The 21486-nt window shown below is 45.2% G+C and overlaps 1 long non-coding RNA gene across 1 annotated transcript in view; it reads left to right on the top strand.

The window, feature by feature from the left end:
• LOC121485208 overlaps positions 1–17616 on the top strand; it is a 33756-nt gene extending 16140 nt beyond the window's left edge. The window contains exons 3-5 of the long non-coding RNA XR_005986233.1: positions 13566–13649; positions 17204–17320; positions 17444–17616. This is a non-coding gene — a long non-coding RNA (uncharacterized LOC121485208). The remainder of the gene's footprint in view (positions 1–13565; positions 13650–17203; positions 17321–17443) is intronic.
• Positions 17617–21486: the final 3870 nt, after the last annotated feature.

Here is a 21486-nt window from a genome sequence, read left to right as displayed (position 1 = left end):
CTTTCCATCCTCCCAGCGGGCTGCTGCCCTAGTCACCACCCAGGGCCCTCAGCATAGACTTCCTTCCTCCAAACAAAGCACCCCCTTAAACAATCCCTGTATTACCATGGCTCTAAGCCTACGGATTCCAAGGACAGACTTGTTTAACCCCTTTGGGCTCCAGCACTTATTGATTGGCCCTCAGGACTCTGTGGTTTAAAAAAATCTTTTCAGGGATCCCTGGGTGGCGCAGCGGTTTGGCGCCTGCCTTTGGCCCAGGGCGCGATCCTGGAGACCCGGGATCGAATCCCACATCAGGCTCCCGGTGCATGGAGCCTGCTTCTCCCTCCGCCTGTGTCTCTGCCTCTCTCTCTCTCTCTCTCTGTGACTATCATAAATAAATAAAAAATTAAAAAAAAAATTAAAAAAAAATCTTTTCAGCACACTAAGAGTGGGGAGCCAGCAGGCAGCTAAGGGTCTTTCCCTTGAGGGTTCATTTGTTTCCTGGGGAAGCTCAGTTCCCATGGACACACTTCCAGGGTCACAAAAACCCTTGTGGCCCTACACCTTCAGGATTTTTATCCTCAAACAGGAGGTTCCTCAAGGTGGTGCCATCTCAGCACCCCCCAGCCTGGAAGTTGGTGGGGGGGGCACAATACACCACACCCAGGCCTATGAAGTGGGCTGTGCGCTCTGGCAGCATGACTGACCTGGTAGTTGGCTGGTGTTTTCAGATGTGAGAAGCCCAAAGACTGCAAAGAAGAGTCTTGAATCCTGAGCCTAGGGAGAATGTAGTCCAGGATCTAAGGAAGATACCGTCTCTTGGCCTCTTTATTTGTAAAAACAGTAGGAAATCTCTTCTGCAGTTATGTGAGAGAATGTCTTTATTTTTAGGAAATGCATGTGTATATGCAGAGGGTGAGAAAGCCACACATGCAAATACTTGATGAATCTGGGTAAAGGGTATTTGGAAATTCCTCATATAATGCAACTTTTCTGTACGTTTGAAATGGTATCAAAATTAAATAGTGGGGACGTCTGAGTGGCTCAGTGATTGAGCATCTGCCTTTGGCTCAGGGTATGATCCCGGAATGGCGGGATCAAGTCCCACATCAGGCTCCCTGCCTGGAACCTGCTTCTCCCTCTACCTGTGTCTCTGCCTCTCTTTCTCTGTCTCTCATGAATAAATAAAATCTTTTTAAAAAATTAAATGGTGACCCAAGAAAGTGGAATTGTAAATATCAGAGGAGCAGATTTAGGTAAATTAATTCTCATTCCCACCTGACAAGCCCAAGAATGGATTTAATTTTTGTGTAGATTTTGAATTATTTTTACCCTGTTGTAATCAGGGACAATCTGTCTTTTTTCACTTGATGTCGGTCACAAACTGTTGTCTGTGCTGTTACACAGTGCTGGTAACTATCATTTAAATGACTTAATTCCATTATAGGTCATGGTTTATGCTCTCCCCTTGAGGGGCACTCCAGAGGAAGCCGGGGATTGATCTTGGTTCATCATGAACTTAGTATCAGGTGCTATCCACCACAGGCTATGTACAGGCATTATTTTATTTGACCCCTATAGTCATACTAAGATAAATATTTTTACCCCGGGGATCCCTGGGTGGCTCAGCGGTTTGGAGCCTGCCTTCAGCCCGGGGCATGGTCCTTGAGTCCCGGGATCGAGTCCTGTGTCGGGTTCCCTGTGTGGAGCCTGCTTCTCCCTCTGCCTGTGTCTCTGCCTCTCTCTGTGTCTCTCATGAATAAGTAAATGAAATCTTTTTTTTTTTTTAAGTATTTATTTATTTATTTATTTATTTATTTATTATTATTATTTTTTAATTTTTATTTATTTATGATAGTCACAGAGAGATAGAGAGAGAGGCAGAGACACAGGCAGAGGGAGAAGCAGGCTCCATGCACCGGGAGCCCGACGTGGGATTCGATCCCGGGTCTCCAGGATCGCGCCCTGGGCCAAAGGCAGGCGCCAAACCGCTGCGCCACCCAGGGATCCCATGAAATCTTTTTAAAAAAAATTTTACGCTTAATTTGTGGGTAAGGAGCTTATAACAAGCCATCTCATGCACTACAATTCAGCATTCTTTTTTTTTTCTTTTTTGTAAAAATTGTATTTATTCATGAGAGACACAGAGAAAGAAGCAGAGACATAGGCAGAGGGAGAAGCAGGCTCCCTGTGGGGAGCCTGATACAGGACTCAATCCCAGGACCCCAGGATCTGGACCTGAGCCAAAGGCAGATGCTCAACCACTGAGCCACCCAGGTTCCCTGATGGAATTCAGCATTCAATTCCCATCTCTGACTCCTATGCTCATGCCTTCCCATGGTTCTTCCATGACTGAAAGCTTTCTCTTCCTCCTCCTCTAAACTCCTGGCTCTTTTTCTGTCCTGAAGTTTCAATCTTGTATTGTGGTTAGTAATTCCATGTCCCAAATCCGAGGCCAGACTATGGACCCTCTGAGGGTGAGACTCACTGCAGATTCATCTTTGGAGGCTCAACATGCTTAGCCCTGTGTAGTCTTATACATGGGAGGAGCTTACATCATTTATTCTTTCAACAAATACTGCATTTCTGGAGCGCCTACTATGCAACTAGCACTGTTCTAGATTCTTGGAACACATTAGTGATTCAGTAAACAAAATGGAGCTTACATCCTGGAGGAAGGAGATGTACAGTAAAGAACATACATAGTAAATAAGAAAAGTATATACTATGTTAGAAGGTGCTAAATAATATGGGGAAATGGAGCAGGGTAAGGACAATAGGGGGTGCAGGAGGAGCAGGTGTTTCAATTTTTGTTTTTTAAAATGATTTTGTTTATTTGAGATAGACCAAGACAGAGCATAAGCAGGATGGGGGAGGTACACAGAAGAAGAGGATAAGCAGACTCATTGCTGAGCAGGAAGCCGACACTCAGCTCAATCCCAGGACTCTGGGATGGTGACCTGAGCCAAAGGCAGATGCTTAACCAACTAAGCCACCCAGGCACCCCTGGTGTTTCAATTTTAAATAGAGTAATTAGGATAGGCCACATTGAGGAGGTAACATCTGAGCAAAGATTTGGAGGAGATGAAAGTGAGTATCACGTAAATGAACAAATGAAGGAATAAAATTAATTGTATGATACATTTTAACTATACAGTTAGAAAGCAGGCATTAGAAGAGCTAAGACCCTAAGTCTGAAAAGATAAATTCTAAGGAGAGATAAGATCAAAGTTTAAAAGATCATACCAGGGGGTGCTTGGGATGCTCAGTAGGTTAAGCATAAATAATAAACCCAGAGATGTCAGCCCTGGGGTCAGTGATCGGAAGAAGTTGGGGATATCTGTAGGGCATGCCCCAAACCTTCAATGTGATCCAGGGCAAAAGTCTAGTTTTGTGCCATGTTAGGACACAAGGCTCTGGTGGACTGGATCCTACCAAGAAGTCCTGATGACCCTGGACTGTACATCTCACATCAGCTAACATTGAGAGCCTTTTCCTGTTGATGTTTGTTAAATAGATTACAAACCGGACAGGTGGAATTATTATATTTGGAGCTATTACATTTGTGGGTTTTTAATTTATTTTTTATTTATTAAGATTATTTACTTATTTATTTATTCATGAGAGACACAGAGAGAGAGGCAGAGACATAGGCAGAGAGAGAAGCAGACTCTCCATGGAGTATAGGACTTGATCCCAGGATCCCAAGATCACGACCTGAGCCAAAGGCAGATGTTTAACCACTGAGCAACCCAGGTTAATACAAGAATTACATAGGGGTGTCTGGGTGGCTGAGTAGGTTAAGCGTCCCTTTTTTTTTTTTTAAGCATCCCTTTCTTGATTTCAGCTCAGGTCATGATCACAGGCTCATGGAATCGGGACCCTTGTCAGGCTCCATGCTCAGATCAGAGTCCCCTTCTCCCTCACCCATGGCTCCTCCCCCAGCTTGCACACACTTTCTCTGTCAAATAAATAAATAAAATCTTTTTTATCCCAGTCAAAATACAGGACATTTCTAATACCTCAGACCCTTGTGCAATCAGTTTTCCATACTCTCTACCTTAGGCAATCACTAATCTGATTTTTACATCCTAGTATTATTAATTTAATGGCAAAGACATTTCCTGTAATATTACATGAATATAGAATAAACTTTTTTATTTATTTTATTTATTTTATTTTTTTTAAAGATTTTATTTATTTATTCATGAGAGACACAGAGAGAGAGAGGGGCAGAGACACAGGCAGAGGGAGAAGCAGGCTCCATGCAGGGAGCCCGATGTGGAACTCGATCCCGGGTCTCCAGGATCACGCCCTGGGCCAAAGGCAGATGCTCAACCGCTGAGCCACCCAGGCGTCCCTAGAATCGACTTTTTTAAACATATAATCACACTTTCTGACCAGGTCAGGATATCATTTTGACCAAAGTATAATCTTTAACAATGTATATGCTTAATAAATAATTTCCAAGTTAAATGGCCTTTGATTTTCATAGACCGTTTATGTATAAACAGATTAACATAATATTGATGAAATGAATCATAACTGAAATATATGAAGTTGGCTTAATATTAGAAGATTTCTATACAAATAGAGGTTTAGTTTGCAAAGTAAGTACCTCCAGAAAATTTGCCTTATATATGTGGATTTTTGTTCATTGAGTTCTCTTAGTGTAGAGCACATCCACTTAATATTCCAGTTTTTCTTTTCTTTTTAAAAATTTTATTTATTTATTCATGAGAGACACACAGAGAGAGACACAGGCAGAGGGAGAAGCAGACCCCCTGCAGGGAGCCCGATGTGGGACTCGATCCCAGAACTCCGGAATCATACCCTGAGCCAAAGGCAGACGCTCAACCACTGAGCCACGCAGGCGTCCCAATATTCCAGTTTTAAAAATGTATTTAAACTTTCTATATGTTGATATGGAATATTCTCAAAACAGGAAAGTACAGATCAGCACGTATTGTATGCTATATTATATACTATCATTTCCATTAAGAATATGCACATACAGGCTCAAATATGCATAGGATGTCCCTGAAGGATACATAAGGAATTGGGAATAGCATCTGTCCCCAGGGATGGAAAGGCAATGATTCCAAGGCAGAGGAGGAAGGAGATGTTTTTACTCTATATCCTTTTCTATCTTTTGACCTTTGTATTGTGTGTATACATTACCTCGTCAGAAAATAAAATAAGGGCAGCCTGGGTGGCTCAGTGGTTTAGCGCCACCTTCGGCCCAGGGTGTGATCCTGGAGACCTGGGATCAGTCCCATGTATGGCTCCCTGCATGAAGGCTGCTTCTCCCTATGCCTGTATCTCTCCTATGCCTGTATCTCTGTGTCTCTCATGAATAAATAAATAAAATCTGTAAAAAAATAATTTTAATACAACATAAAAAAATAAAGCAGTGCTGTTTGAGGGCAAATATGTAGTCACCAAAATGACTTGGAAATTAAGTAGTGGATGTTAGTGTTATGACACACTGACAGGGTGAGGAAAAGTATTGACTGAGTCTAGGGAATGCCTCCTCCAAAGTGCTCTCTTTAATTGCAGACTGTATTTTAAATCAGTTGACCTAAATTTTGCCTTACAGATTCACTCAAGGTACAGCTTATTAAAAAAAAAAAAAAAAAAAAAAGGTACAGCTTATTTACAGACCTCTGCTCTGATCTCACAGAGCCCACCATATCTGCTCTTAAAGATAGCCCTTTCTTTTCCTTTTTTCTAGCTGCAACATCTGAAACCTGGGAGACTTTAATAATTATATGAGCCACAGATATGAACACATAATCTACACAAGATAAAGTACAAATAGTAAACAGAATCATGAAAAATATTCCACCTCAGTAGTCAAAGAAACTCATACAAAGAAATAACTTATTTAATAAGCAATTTATTCAAAGATTACCCCCCAGTGGCAGGGAGGGTCTGGTGAAAGCTGTGTGTATTTATCACCGGCTAAAATATAAATCAGCTCAGCCCTTTGGCCGAGTATATGTCAATTCATGTAGCCATAAAAATATTAATGTGTTTTGAATTGGTAATCCCACTCTTGGGAGTTTGTCCTGAGGAAATTTTTTCCAAAGAAGAGAAAAAGCTCTTTGTGGGAAGATCTTCATTGTGTCTTATCTATCAAAGGGAAAAAGAGAGGGGCTACAAAGAGCAGTGGTTTTAGAGTCCGGTGTCTGGGGTTTGTTGGTTTGATTTGGGGATCTGCCCCTTTGTGTCTGTGTGGTGTTGGATAAATGACTAGATCTCCCCAAGTCTACGTCTACAGTGTGGAAGGAGGGAAATTAGGTTGGGAGAGTCGTGTCGGAGCAGAGTCTGATCTGGATTGCTAAACCCAGGTCTCCAAGCTCTATGAAGTGGGCAAGAGAATCATTGTAAGTATCTGATGAGAGCTCCACATCAGGAAAATTAATCTGGTGGTGGCATAAAGGATGAATGGAACAGCAAGAAGGTGGAGGTGGGCAGGCTCCTTAGAAGGCTTGCACAGTAGTGTATGTGAGAGGCAATGACTAATTAAATAAAACAGCCTAAACTGTGTGAGTACCTTGTGGGTGATGAGTCATTATCATAAATCTCCAGCCTCCTCGTAGCATCTGTTCTATAGTCTGCGCTGAGCAGAAATATTATCTAATAATACCGTATATTTCCAAAGCCTTTTACAGTTCAAAAAGTGCTTTCATGTGTATTATCTCATATGATCTTCTAGGGTGTTTACAAGTTGGTATTGTGAAGGACTTTGTACCGGGCGTATTCATTTACAATTTCCAGCCCACCCCCCCACTTCGCTCGGCTTTCTTTTGTTCAGTATTCAGCAACTTACCGTTCTTTTTTTTCCATTTCACTACAAAAAAAAAAAAAAAATAGTGGCTGAACAATGCACCAGTCGCTTGCCTAAGTCCCTCCAAAGGTAGTCATCAATGTACTGGATTTAAGCACATGTGGTTTATTTAATCATTTGTTCATTTTTCTCTGATTGCACTGGAGTTTCACATGTTCCACCATATGTTGTCCCCGTGATGCTCTGTACACACGAGTGAGAGCCCACGAGGGGGTCCATTCTTCCCTCTCTTCTCTCCAGCTCTAGCGCTTTTCCCATCCTGGGGAAGGACATTTCCCTCAGGAGGCCCAAAAAGGGATCCACAGTCACACAGACTCAATCCCTGAGAAATGGGAGTAGCGATCAGCCAGGAAACCTGGGGCCCTGGCCTCCACTGTGATCGAGACATCCTAACTCGGGGCTTCTCTGGCTTCCAGAGGCACTAATGAGCAGGGCTGAGCGGTAATTAAGACTGTGCTCACTTCCCCATCACACAGCACAGCTGCAGCCAGCCAGGAGGAGGGAGAGGGAGGAGGACAGGAAGGATGCCTCCAGCCCTCTCTTCCCACTCAAAACCACTCTCAAGGGCTCTGTTTAGTGCAGCAAGAGGAGTCAGTAGAGCCAAAGGATGAGGGCATAACTACAGGATTCAGCTGTCCAAGGCTAGGGAGGAAAGATGCAGATGGCAGCCAGGTGTTGCATCTCTATCACATGGGGTGCCAACAGGCCAAAGCTGTGGTTTTGTTAGAGGTGAGAGGTACCCTGTCTTTCAACCAGCCTGGCACCATGGGACCTTGTCAGGATGGGACTGTTGTCTGGCAAGGAAGGGGCAGCATGACATATGCCATTCATGACTCATTGGCATGCAGATATATCATTGCTTCTGAGGAGTGTGAGACCTTTCTGGCTCACACCTTCCACCAAGGGTCTACTCTGGGTGAGAACCAACAGCATTAACAAATACTCAGTGAGCAATATTGAGCCAAGTTCTGGGATCCACAGATCAATATGACCAGTCTGTTCCAGACAGCACACCCTCCAGTGGGGAGGCAGATGTGGAAACAGAAACATGACTACTATGAGAGTGGTAAGAACAAATTCTAAGGGAAGCAGAGTAGCCTGAAGTGGATTGAGGGGAGCTCTACTTGCATGGTAGCATTCGAATTGAGTCTTGAAGCAGAACATGGATTCCCAAGAAAAGAGATTTTTAGCAAAGAGAATAGAGTGAGTAAAGGCATGGGCATGAAATAGTGGATGGCCTGTTCTAGTGCATGAACATCCAGATCCAGAAGATGAGGCAGGCCTGGCCCAGAGCATGAGTAGAGAGAGATCAGATGGATTCTAGGAGCCACAGATCTGGTGGGAACAATCACCAGTCTGACCCACATTCCCCAGTTTACATCACTTCGGGTACGCAGATGCTTCAAGACTATAAAAAAAAAAAAAAAAAAAAAAAAATCCCCTGGGGAGCTGTCCCAGCCCCAGGTGCTGAGCGGGAGGGGCATCAGGGGTGAATTGAGGGGCTGGTGGAAAAAAGTCAGATCTAGAGGGAAGGGGCTTGGTCAGAAGAGAAAGGCCCTGTGCTCACACAGAGACATAGCTGCAGCCAAGGCAGAGTGATGGTGCAGGGCCTGTGTGCTAGGCTGCAGCCTGGGTCTCGTGTGGGACGGCAGGGCACCCAAATTTCCCTCATGTCCTCTGCCCACTGTTCTGGAGTCACAGGTACTCAAAGGTTCCCAGAACCCCCTCTGACCCCAGGGAAGGGACAGAAGGAGTCAGTGATTCTGTAGAGAAAGAACTAGAAGGTTATGTAAATCAACTTGCAAACAGAGGCCCACAACACCTAAACCTGAGTCAGAGAAAGAGAGGTTAGCTTCAAAACTGCTGGAGTTTTGGAAACACTATAAGCACTTGCAAATATACAAAATCAGGACTCATTTCAAACAGCCTTTGGGAGGCATGCTAACTCATGACCACTTGGTCTGCCATCCCCTCTCCTGCCAAGAATCACAAGACTTCCCCTTCCTTTATCTGAGTGGCACAATGGCAGTTCTCCAAGGGGATCTTGGGCTGACTGTTGAATAAAAGAAGGCTGGGATGCTGGTGTGTTAAGTCACCCACCTCTTGGCTGGTGAGTGTCCACTTCATGTCTTTCCTGCATGTAGATTGTCAGTACACTGCAAGACCTTACTTTTCACCCTGAGTTGGTGGTCTTGTTTTCCATAGTCGTGTTTCCCAGAAGGTTTGAGATTTCTTGCATGGCCATGACTTGAAAGTCTAGAATTGGGCAGCCCGGGTGGCTCAGCGGTTTGGCGCCGCCTTCGGTCCAGAGCCTGATCCTGGAGACCTGGGATCGAGTCCCACGTCGGGCTCCCTGTGTGGAGCCTGTTTCTCCTTCTGCCTGTGTCTCTGCCTCTCTCTCTCTGCGTCTCTCGTGAATAAATAAATAAAATCTTTAAAAAAAATTTTTTTTAAAGAAAGTCTAGAATTGAGATCCACAGGTGAGTTGTGTTCTCTACGGAGCTGACCTGAGGCTGCCCTGTACCCTTCACGTCTCCTTAAGAGGTCACAGGATTAACAGGACACCGGTGGACACCTCGTTCTGGCACCTGTATGTCTGCAGCATAGGAGAAAGATAAGGAGCAGAATGGGTATGTTACAGGCAAGGAGGAAAGCTGTGAGTCCGAGCCCCCATCACACACGGGCAACAAAAGATCTGGAGGCCCTTCTTGTGCCCTTGCCAGAGAAGTGGACCCGGGACCCAGCCTCGTCTCTCCCCCCTGACCTGGGAGGCATGAGAAGCAACTGTGGAGTGACCTTCAGAGCTGGGAAAAGGGGAAGGAGGATTAGAATGCCTTTTGAGTGTCTTTCTTTGGACTTTTGCATTTATAATATTTCTATTTTTGCAAGAATCATTTGGCTCTTTTTTCTCTTAGCAGATTTTCCTTAGAGCAGTAGAGGCTTCTGCAATATGGAAAAAGTGACATTTGATCCGAAGGAGTCTGGAGGGGAGCTCTGAGTGTGGGGAACTGACCTTTTAGTAACCACCTACCCGGAGCTGCGGCCAGCGGCTGGCGAAGCGCGGGCTGAACCTCCAGGAATGATGTCTGGTGCCCTCCATAGGTCAGCTCGTGGTGCGAGTCCCGGTGCCGACCCCAAGCTGTGTGTGCGTGTGTGCAGGCCTGTGCTCGCGCCCTCCTCTCCCGCCCCGTCTCGAGATGGCTCTGGCTAACGGCTCTCCTCTCCCTCTGCTGCCAGCTGTCCCAGTTCTCTCCTCCTCTCTCCCTCTCTCCTTTCAGCGTGGCCTGGAAGCCAGAGGGAAGCAGTTGTTGCTGTTTTTCCCCAGCTCCCGCTCAAACGTGACACCCACAGAAAGGTCAAGCCCACGTGGTTCGCTGTGTCCCCTGCCTGGCCCGCCCAGGCTGTTACCATGACGACCGCTGGGCTGGAAATGTTCTCAGCCACCTCGACTCCGCGTGCGCGCACACATACACACACGTTGGGTGGCTGTCCCAGGCTCTGTTCTCAGAAAAGCCACTCCAGCCAGACGTTCTGGAGTTAAAGGGCTTTTGGGAATATGGACAGAAGGACACAGAAAAACAGATCAAGTCAGAGGCATACGCCAGTCTCTTTGACGGTGACCAAGAGAAACTAAGCATATTTAGGGACCGAGAGAATGTGAAGAGGCAAAAAGTGAGATGGTGACAGGGTCTCAGTGACAAGGGACTGGGGGATGATGAACAAAGCACAGCAGAGTCTGAGACAGAAAGAAGATAAAAAGAGACAAAGAGAGACATAGGGAACTCATGACAGCACAGGGGGAGAGAAGCCCCAACTGAAGAGCAAGAGGAGGGAAGAGCGATGGAGGGAGCCTGAGGGAGGAAAAGAGGGAAGAGGGGACAGGTGGGAGAGGAGTCAGCCCCCACTGCCCCGCTCCCATCTCAGTAAAGTGCCTTGTCTTGAGCTGAGGTGGGATCCAGTATTTTGTCTCATCTCTCACCTGAGACCTCAGGTGGGTTTCAGTTGATTTGCTGACCAGGCTCTTCCACTGGCTGGATAACATCTGCCATCCATTTGCCTTGCCTTAATCTAACAATGGTAAAACTGAACTCCACTCCAACACACCCCAGCACACACCCCCTCTTTCCCATAGGGAGGCCCATCTCACCCCAGACTCACCATAAATACTGGCAGCTCCACCTCCCTTCTCCCAGGTGATGAAATGGGTATCAGAGCACTGAGCAGGGATGGTAAGAAGTGAGGCAAAATCAGGGAGTCGTGTGACCATCAGAGGTAATGTAGCCTCATAGCAGGAGGTAACTAACATGAAGGAAGACAGAAGGGACGGCTGGAAAGACAATGAGTATGACTCAGGAATGCAAGGTAAGAGGGAGAGAGGAACAGGAGCGAGAGAGAAGGGTTTCAGAGCTCTGAACAAGGCCAGAGGAGTGGTAACTGGAGTGGCACACCAACTTGGACTGGGAATCCTGCCTCTAATGTTAGTGCATTGATTTCCCATCTTCCAAAGTGTCTCCAAGGCTTTGACTGAGGTCTCTCAGGGTCTTTGAGTTCTCAGTCATTCTTAGCCTTTTCTTCTTAAGAAACAATAGACCATCAGCAGAGGAAACTTGGAGCCCATCCAGCCTTCAACCTGTTTCTGGCCTTGACTATAGTAGAGTGAACAATGCAGCCAGTGGCCCTAATGTTATCATGTACCAAGCTCACATGTGGGTGTAGAACAGAACAGGTGGCAGCCTGGAGAGTCCAGTGCCCATGCACGTCAGCCCAGACAGCCCTTGAGGTTGCTCAGCCCAGAAGGGAGACTTCAACCCAAAAGAGCTGTGGGGTGGACTTCAGAAAAGATTATGCAGAATTAGCTGACCTGGAGATTTCACTGGGTCACAGAGGCTAGAACATGAAAATCAAAGGTCCCATGCTGTCTCTGGAAGATAGGTCCTGGACCAAGTGGGAAAGGGACCATGGCAGATGCTGTTGATGCCTTGCCCCACACCCCTTTGGCCCACTTCTTTGTCTGGCTGCAGCTGTGATGGACAGTTCCTGTGCCTGCTCACAGCCTCCCATCTATGTTAAAATGATTTACAAGAAATGCATACTTGGTCATTTAGATGACCAAAATATATTTCTCAGATATATTTGCTGTTCACCCACAGTTTATGAAAACACTTCAGAGCCAGAAAGGTGAAATAGATGTCTTGTTATTACTGAAGGTGACTTATGGACCCCCCCGCACTCCCCCCAAAAAAGGCAGGTGCTGGTCTCCAGGAGGAACACCTATGTGAGTAGAGGCTGGGAACCTCCAGGGATGGGGGAGGAGCTATAGGCTGAACCAGCCCATGGCCAGTGACTCAGTCATGACTATGCAATAAAGCCTCCATAATAACCCAAAATGACTAGGTTGGGAGAGCTTTGGAGTTGGTGAACAGAGTTTGTGGAGAGTGGTGTGCCTGGAGAGGGATGGAAGCTCACCTATGTATCCCTTCATCCGACTGTTGATTTCTATCCTTTATCACGTCCTTTAATAAACTGATAAATGTTGTGTTTCCCTGAGTTCTGTGCGCTACTCTAGCAGATTAACTGAACCTAAGGTGGAGGTGGTTGGAACCTCCAATCTGTAGCCAGTTGGTCGGAAGCACAGGTAACAGCCCGGGGCTTGCAGTGGGCATCTGAAGTGGCAGTTAGGGGACAGTCTTGTAAGACTGAACCTTTACCCTGCAGAATCTGATACAATCTCTGGGTAGATAGTGATAGAATTGGGCTGGATTCTTGGACCTCCTGCTGGTGTATGAGAATTGCTTGGTGGTGTGCGTAGGAGAATTTCCCTCTGATTGTTGGTAAGTGATCTAGTGTTCATTGGAAGGGATCATTATCATCTAGGAAGGGAAAAGAGCTCACCAGCTCTCCTTCCCAGATTCTGGGGAGTCCAGGGATGGACTTACTAGCAGGAAGTGCCTGTAGGTCTCCAATGGACAACCATAGATTTTCATAACTGGAAAGGACCTTAGAGGGCACCTGATCCAACTTTTTGTCAGATACAGGAATCCCCTTTACATCTGATGCCTGATTGAACACCTCCAGTGACCGGGGACTCACTACTTTTTTTTTTTTTTAAGATTTTATTTATTTATTCATGAGACACACACACACACACACACACACACACACATAGAGAGAGAGAGAGAGAGAGAGAGAGAGAGATTGAGAGAGAGAGAGGCAGAGACACAGGCAGAGGGAGAAGCACACTCCATGCAGGGAGCCTAACGTGGGACTCAGTCCTGGGTCTCCAGGATCAGGCCCTGGGCCAAAGGCAGGCACTAAGCCCCTGAGCCACCCAGGTTGCCCAGACACACTACCTTTTACAAGGCAGCCTTGTCTATTCTTGGACAGCTATTAGAAAGTTTACCTTGTAAGGAATGGTAACAAATCTCCCTGAAACTTACTCCCACTGGTCCTAGTTTGTCCATTGTATGTCAGTGTTTCATTTTTCTACTCAAGATTCCTCCATACATATTTTTTAAAGATTTTATTTATTTATTTATTCATGAGAGAGAGAGAGAGAGAAACAGGCAGAGGGAGAAGCAGGCTCCATGCAGGGAGCCCGAAGCGGGACTCGATCCCGGGTCTCCAGGATCACACCCTGGGCTGAAGACGGCGCTAAACCACTGGAGCCACCTGGGCTGCCCCCTCCATATATTTTAAGGCCAACTATGTCTATCATATCTTCTCTTTCCAGGTCAATTTGTATTGCCTTGATCTTTCTTCAAATGAGATGATCTTCTGAGTCTCCTCACTCTGGACCCCTCCTCCAGAGAGCACTGTGAGTTTGTTAATGTTCCTCTTTCATAGTGCCTAGATGATGCTTCAGAGTCATATGACCAGTGCAGAATGTATTTTTACACTATTATAGCCCTAAGTACATTTCCGCTATTGATTCCTAGAATTATAAATGTTGGCAGGTACACACTACTGACTCGATTGAACCGTAAAGACACCAAACATCTGTTGTTTTGGTTTCTCAGCATCCTTTTTGTGTTTCTGCAGGTAACAGCAACTCTCCCCTACTTCCCATTCTCAAATGGTTCTGGTGGGATTGCCAACCATGGTACCCTGTGCCTCTAGCCATAGGTTTGGGCCCGTGACCTAGGCTCAGCCAGTAAAAGTATTCTGTCCCTGGTCACAGCAATTCATCAATGGGCATGTAACCCAGTAAAAGTATTCTGTCCCTGGTCACAGCAATTCATCAATGGGCATGTAACCCAGGCCAGGCCATCAAAGTCCTTCCCTGGGATTTCATATATGGCGTTGAAGGGCTGGATTGATGTGCAGAACTGGGATGATGTGCAAAACTTCCAGTTGTCTACCTGCTATACCTACACAGAAAGAAATAGAGAAAAGCTAAGAGTGGAAGAAAGAGGAGATTGAATATCCTGTTTGAGTCCTTGGATCCAGCTGACCTTGAGGCCAGCTCTACTTTTGTCCTTCTCAATCAATGTCCCTTTATGGCTTAATCTAGATTGAGTCTGGCTTCTGTCACTAGAATAAACTAATACACAGTTCTTTTTTGTCTTCTATTTGTAGAGTTAATTTATTTTTTATCCTAAATGAAGGGCTTCATATTATCCCTGTTCGATTTCATACTTTGTCCCATCATTCCAGTCTATAAAAATTTTTAGTCTGATTCTGTTGGCTAGTTACCTATCCTCTCACTTTTGGTAAAGATGCCTTCTATGCACTTAGCCAAATCATTAATAAAAATGTTGAGCTGGGGGTGCCTGGGTGGCTCAGTCACTTTAGGGTCCGACTCTTGATTTTGACTCAGGTCATGATCTCAGGGTCCTAGGATCAAACCCCAGATAGGGCTCCATGTTCAGTGGGGAGTCTGCTTTGGGATTCTCTCTCTCACTTTCCCCTCTCCCATTTGCTCTCTCTCTTTCTCTCTTAAATAAATAAATCTTTTTTTTTTAAATGTTGAGCTGAGCAGAAAAAAGAAAAAGGAGGAATAATGAGAAGAAGAGGAGAAGGAGGAGAGGAAGAAGGGGAAAGGTGAGGGGGAGGAGGAGAGAAGAAGAAAAAAGAAACCAGCATCCTATCAGTTTATCAATGGCTTACTTTCTAGATGGTTGTTCAAACAACTGTGAATTTATACTACTATGCTCTTATCCAGCCTACATCCTTCATCCTGTCTCCCATATCTAATGATTTATTTGATCAGACACTCTGCTGAAGACCATGCTGCACCTTGGCATCTGCTGAGTTACCAGTGGATAATCTCATCCAAAATGGACATAAGATAAAAAACCCAAAGTGGTACTATTCTATAAAATGCTCAAAAACCCAGGGTGCGTGGCTGGCTCAGTAGGTAGAGCATGCAACTCTTGATCTCAGGGTTGTGAGTTCAAGCCTCATGTGGAGTGTGGAGCCTACTTTAAAAAAAAAAAAGGAAAAAATACAATACTCATAAACTCTCAGTAACTCATCTCCTTTCTTGTGCACACATGCACACACAGACATCATTCCTTTCACCCACCTCTGCTTCATCCCTCCCTGCTTATCTGCAAAAGAACTCATTTTTAAAAAGTGGATCAGGTCAGCATGAAGAGAAAAGAGAAAACCTTTCCTTCAGAACAGCCTGTGATGTGTAGACCTTGGGAAAGGGAGGTGGGGAGAATGACAGGCGATGTATACGCCTCTTAGCCACACATTGACTCATGGGGGCCAGCACACTGCTGCTTAGTATAGCCTCCCACTGGAGGCTGGGGCATCAAGGAGCAGAGGCCCACCCACTGTCACTCCAGTCTAGCCTGTAGGAGGCAGGGTGGTGCACCCATGGAACATGGGCTCTGCAGACCTAAGCCAGGCTGGCAATCCCGGCACCACTTGCTAACCACCCACTACTACCTCATGCAGAAACCCAGGAGCCATGCTTCTCTCTTCCTTTTCTCTCACTCCACTCTCATTCCACTCAGATACCAAGTTCCCATGGGTCTTACCCCTCCATGCTTCCCACATCCATCTCTCTCTAGGCTCAGTGCCATGTCTTCGTTTGTGTTAACAGTCATCTCCCCAAATATTGCTTCTGCCCCATTTGTTCTTTCTTCACTTTCTGGGACTCAAATTACAAATATATTAGACTGTTTGCTGTTTCCCCACAGATCTCAGAAGCCTGGTTTTCATTTGTTTTCCTTTTCTTACTCCTATTCCTTTTTCTCTTTGTGTTTCAGCTTGGTTGAGTTCTATTGACCTTTCCCAAGTTCATTGTTTTTTTCCCCTCAGCTGTACTTGCCTATGAAATAGCTTGTTGAAGGAATTCATCTCTGATATCAAGTCTTTTACTTCTAGCATTTCCATTTGACTTTCTTATAGTTTCCATGCATCTGCTGAGACTCCCCATATGTTCATGCAGGTTGCCCATCCTTTCTCACTAGACCCATTAACATATTAGTCATTATTATTTTAAAGTTCCTATCTGTGTCATCTGTGAGTCTGGTTCTGTTGATTTCTTTATCTTTTGATGATGGATTGGGGTTTTTTTTTTTTTCTTTCTCGCCTTTTCGTATGTTTCATAAATTTGTACTGAATGCCCATCCTGTGTAAATAACAGATCCTGAACTATATGGTATTTATGGCCTGAAGTGGGCATTCCTCTTCTGTTGGTCTGAGGGGCTGAATCAGTTTAGTTAGGGATCAGGTTGGGTTTGGGTCTTGTTGTTACCACCATTACTTCAGTGCAAAATAGGCTTTGAATTCCTCTAGTGGTGAGCTGCTTAGACTAGGGACTGGGGTGTCAGGGTTTTTCTGGGTTCCTGCTCTACCCTCAGCTTTTCAACCATCCCTGCATGCCTGCCTCTCCACCAGCAGTAGCCTGCTGTTGCTTGCCGTGTGGTGCTAGGCTCTTGGAGGGGCAGGACACAGTGGGTTGAGGATGTGTGTGTGTTTTCCTGGTTCCCCTTTAGTCTTAGACACACCCCAAGGTCAAGAGTGGGGCTTTTTCATTATTTCTGCCCCTACTCCCTCTGAAAGCCAAATTCTGCCTTATATCTGTGGTTGGTTTTGGGGTGGCCAGAGTTTCTTGCCCTCTCCCCAGAGCAGAACAGACCCTTGCTTGAATCTTCAGCCTGTGATGGTTTCCTGCTTTCCCTTTGGGATAGAGGGATTTTGCTTCCATTCTTCCTCACTGAATGGATCTTTGCTAGTATTAAAGAAAAGGCAAGAACGTTTTTACTCCTTACCCAGAAGCAGGTGAGTTTGGCTTTTATCACTCCCCCTCCCCCCCAAGCAAGACTCTGTTGCCTCTTCCCCAGTGGCTTAAGGCTTTTGCTAAGAAGAGAGGATTGTGGAAGCAGCTGAGGCCTTTTGTCTTCTCCCCAGCAGCTGCCTTATCTACGCCGAGTGCTCGCACCACCTAGGAGGAAAGCCCCCTCCCATGTCCTGCCCTGCTCCCACTTTTCCTCAGAACTACAGGAGAGACCTCTGGAAGAAAGCTTACCTGTGAGTAGAAACTCTTCTGTGTCTGGAGTAGTCTCCAAGCTATTCTAAATTGACACGCTAGCGCACGTGTAGCCTTTCAGGCTCTGTTAAAATTTTTGTTGGTTTCCTCTTACTCACTTGTAGGACAGTCACCTCCTTCTTCCATGCTCTGTTAAAGTTGAAACTGTTCGTGTGTGTCCCTCTCTCTCCTTGAAGAGGCTTTATTTCAGGACGCCTGAGTGGCTCAAGTGGTTGAGCATCTGCCTTTGGCTCAGGGCATGATACCGCAGTCCTGGGATTGAGTCCTGCATTGGGCTCCCTGCAGGGAGCCTGCTTCTCCCTCCACCTATGTCTCTACCTCTCTCTGTGTCTCTCATGAATAAATAAATAAAATCTTTTAAAAAATGAAGAGATTTTATTTCATTGCCTCGTGACCTCAGCTTCCTGAGAACTCAAGAAAAACTATGGTTTTGTAGATTATCTGGCTATTTCTCATTGCTAGGGTGGGAGTGACATTTTCTTGCAGCATATTCCATATCCTAAGTGGAAATAGAAGTCACTGTCAAGTCACTGTCATCTCTTCCTTAGACAATTGCAACCACCTCACAGCTGGTCCCTGCATCCAATTTTGCTCCTCTCCATACGGGATTCGGTATAAGTATTAAAATTCTGTAACCATTAGAAACTAGAAGGGACTGAAAAATAAAATACTTGAAATTAGCTGCATAAAACCTGAAACCCAGGTCATGGCGTGCCAGTTATTTATTGTTGAGTAACAAACGAGTCCAAAACTCAGTGGCTTAAGCCATGACATTTATTTTGTTCATAAAATCTGCAGGGCTTTGCAGTGACAGCTTGCCTCTGTTCCACTTGGTGTCAGCTGGGGTGGCTTGAAGGCTGGGGCCTGAAATCATTCAAATCTCTTCTATGTCTTATGCCTGGGGTGTGAAGACTCACACAGCTGGGGGCTAAGCTGCTGGGAGCACCTGTTTCCCATGGTGCTTCTATAGTATGATGGCTTCAGGGTAGCCAGACATACTACATGTTGGCTTACAACAACCAAGGAACATGTTGGAGTGGGGGAGGGGGAGGGTGGGATGTTTTTATGCCCTAGCTTCAGAAGTCACATTATTTGTCCTGTACTCTATTAGCAAGGCAATTACATAGGTCTACCCAGGTTCAAGGGGAGGGAGTATTGACCTAAAATCCCAAAAGAGGAGTGGCCCCATCATACTGTAAGATGAAAGGGGGGGTGTGATGTATTGATATGTCCATCTTTGCAATATACCAAACATAATTCTACTTATTCTGTAACAGTGAAACAATAACTTCAAAGAAATTAGGCTAGAAAATATAAATAAGGGAAAACCACAAACCACCTAATTGCATAATTCGTACAGAACTATCACTGCCAAGTGTGAATTTGTGCTTCCCTAATCAATTTAATCATGTGTTACCCATGGCAGCCCTAACCATCTTTCTAGATGCAACTCTGATCCTGTCACTGCCCCTCTTAAAATGACCCATTAGTGGAGCCCCTGGGTGGCTCAGTGAGTTAAGTGTCCCACTCTTGATTTCCACTCAGGTTGTGATTTTAGGGTCATAGAATTGAGCCCCGTGTTGGGCTCTGAGCTTGGTGTGGAGTCTGCCTGTCTCTCTCCCTCTGCTTCCCCTAATCCCTTAAATAAATAAATAAATAAATAAATAAATAAATAAATAAATAAATAAATAAATAAAATCTTTAAAAACAAATGACCCATTAGCTCCTTCTTGACCCTAAAATAAAATCCAACCTCCTTAACATGGCTTACAAAGCCCTTTATACCTGACCTCGGTTTATTCATTTTCAACCTCACCCTTTGATGCTTCCTCCTCTGTTTCCTCTGTTCTTTATGCTCCAACGACACGGAACTACTTTCCTGTCTCCAAACTTTCTTTTGCCTTTAGGCCTGTGTATGTGCTGTTTTCCTCTTCTGGGACTTTGCTATGCCCCCATGTTTTTCTCCCTCTATTCTCAGTCTGACTGCTACTCATTTTTCCTGGATCCAGCTTCCCTAACAGAACCTTTCTCCTACCTCCCACCCTGACTGGCCTAGGGCTCTCATAGCTCCTCCCCATATGCTGTAAAGCACCCTTTGTAATGCCTTGACTCTGCAGCACTAGGGATTACAGCACTAATTAGCTAGGCCCTATCTCTCCCTCCATCAGTCCATGTGGGAAGATGTGGTTTTGCTTTATTCACCACCATGCACCATGCAGGGCCTCAATAAATATTGGCAAGGTGAATGAATCTGTGCCTTAAACAACCCATTTCTGGGTTCAAGTAAACAGCTCTCCTGCAAATCTAAGATTGCTCTGGCAGCATCCTGTCTTGAATCTTGTAACTCAAGTACGGCCAAAGCTGGTTGGGATGGTTTGGAATGTTCAGGAAAATAGTCTTTCTTCATGTGCCTGGAGCTTTTCTCAACCTTGGGGAGTCATCCCAAGGCAGGGCCAGGGAGTGGCTCCAGGGTGGTTTCCCTCTTCCAGCAATAGTCTTGGTGGGTAGGCCTGCCTGAGAGGGATACATCTCAGCAACAGCTGGTGGGATGTTTGTTTACTTTCTGTGCCTACATCCAGAGCCTATTTCTGGAACAGGTACTGGACGCAAGCGTGTGCCATTCCAGCATTGATCTTACCAAGCCCTGGGTGATGAGCACCATGTGCCAGGAGAGAACAGTGGTGGTCACAGTCACTTCACTTATCTCCCTGGCTCTAACCCAACCTTCTTTGGGTATGCCAAATCATTTCTGCTTTGCCCTATTGGTAACTGTCCTTACTTGGCTCTAAGGGTTAGCATTAAATATTGCTCCATTTGCTCTTTCTGTTTCACTTGGGGTAACAAAAAGTGCCCTCTCAACTCACATTTTACTGATTTGAGGAAGTGCTAACTGGAGTTCCTTGGGAATTTCCAGGGTCAAAGGAAATAAATCAGCATTCTGGCCAATACAATTTTTCCTCTGGTTAGTTGAATTTCTAAAAGGGAACTGGAACACAAAGAGGTCATTTGATTTGTGATCACACAGTAAGCCACAAGATAGATAAAGATAGCACCCAACACTCTTAGATTCAAATATAGTACCATTTCAATAGCTAAGTTCATATTAATAAGTTAGCTTTGGGAGCTAATATCAAATTTGTTTTTGGTAAATGGTGCTTTACCTTTTTTTAAGAGCCATCACTGGGGCACCTAGGTGGCTCAGTTCATTAAGCATCCAACTCTTTATTTCAGCTCAGGTCTTGATTTCAGGGCCGTGAGTTCAAGCCCCATGCTGGGCATGGAGCCTACTCAAAAAAAAAAAAAAAAAGGCCATCACTTAGATTGTCATCTCTAAACCAATTCAGGAATCAAAATTGCAACTCACTGGACTCACTTCTTGCAATCAGCCTCTATTAAAGAGTTACGTGAGCAGGCAGCCGAAAATCCAGGATCTTTGTCCCATACTTTACCCAGGTTTTCACATGGGGCTAAAAGCCTTCCAGTCCAAAAGTTCCTTTTTGATTCCGCTAACTCAATTTGCCACCTCCTCACACTAAAATTTCTGTTTCTTAGTAGAAAATGGAAGGTAGGGAATAGGCAAAGCTAGAATCTTGCCTGAATTACAATCACTTTTCTGGTATGGATACATTCTCTGTCGGATGATCAGCTGCTCTTTAGGAGAGTGTTTGGGACCTTACTGCTTTATTTCTTAAGTTGTTACTGAGAAAGAATCATTTTTTTTTAAATTTTTTTTTTATTATTTATTTATGATAGTCATACAGAGAGAGAGAGGCAGAGACACAGGCAGAGGGAGAAGCAGGCTCCATGCACCGGGAGCCCGAAGTGGGACTCGATCCCGGGTCTCCAGGATTGCGCCCTGGGCCAAAGGCAGGCGCCAAACCGCTGCGCCACCCAGGGATCCCGAGAAAGAATCATTTTTGTTTATCATGCACCAAGAAGAAAACTCAGTCTTTAAAAAAAAAAAAAAAAAAACTATCCATCCACCTGAAAGCCATCAGAGGACCTTGTAGGAAGTGTGGTCTAGCACCTGAACCTAGGCAGGGATGGCAACTAGCAAGCTCAGTCCAGGCCCAGATGATTGTCAGTGTCTGGCTTCCTCAAAGTATTTAGGGAACACAGAGGGTCACTCTCTGTCAAAGCTACCTTA

Source organism: Vulpes lagopus, chromosome 2 (genome assembly GCF_018345385.1).
Source record: "Vulpes lagopus strain Blue_001 chromosome 2, ASM1834538v1, whole genome shotgun sequence".
NCBI lineage: Eukaryota > Metazoa > Chordata > Mammalia > Carnivora > Canidae > Vulpes > Vulpes lagopus.
Note: the sequence above shows the minus strand (reverse complement) of the source record. Positions and strands in the feature narration are given on the sequence as shown.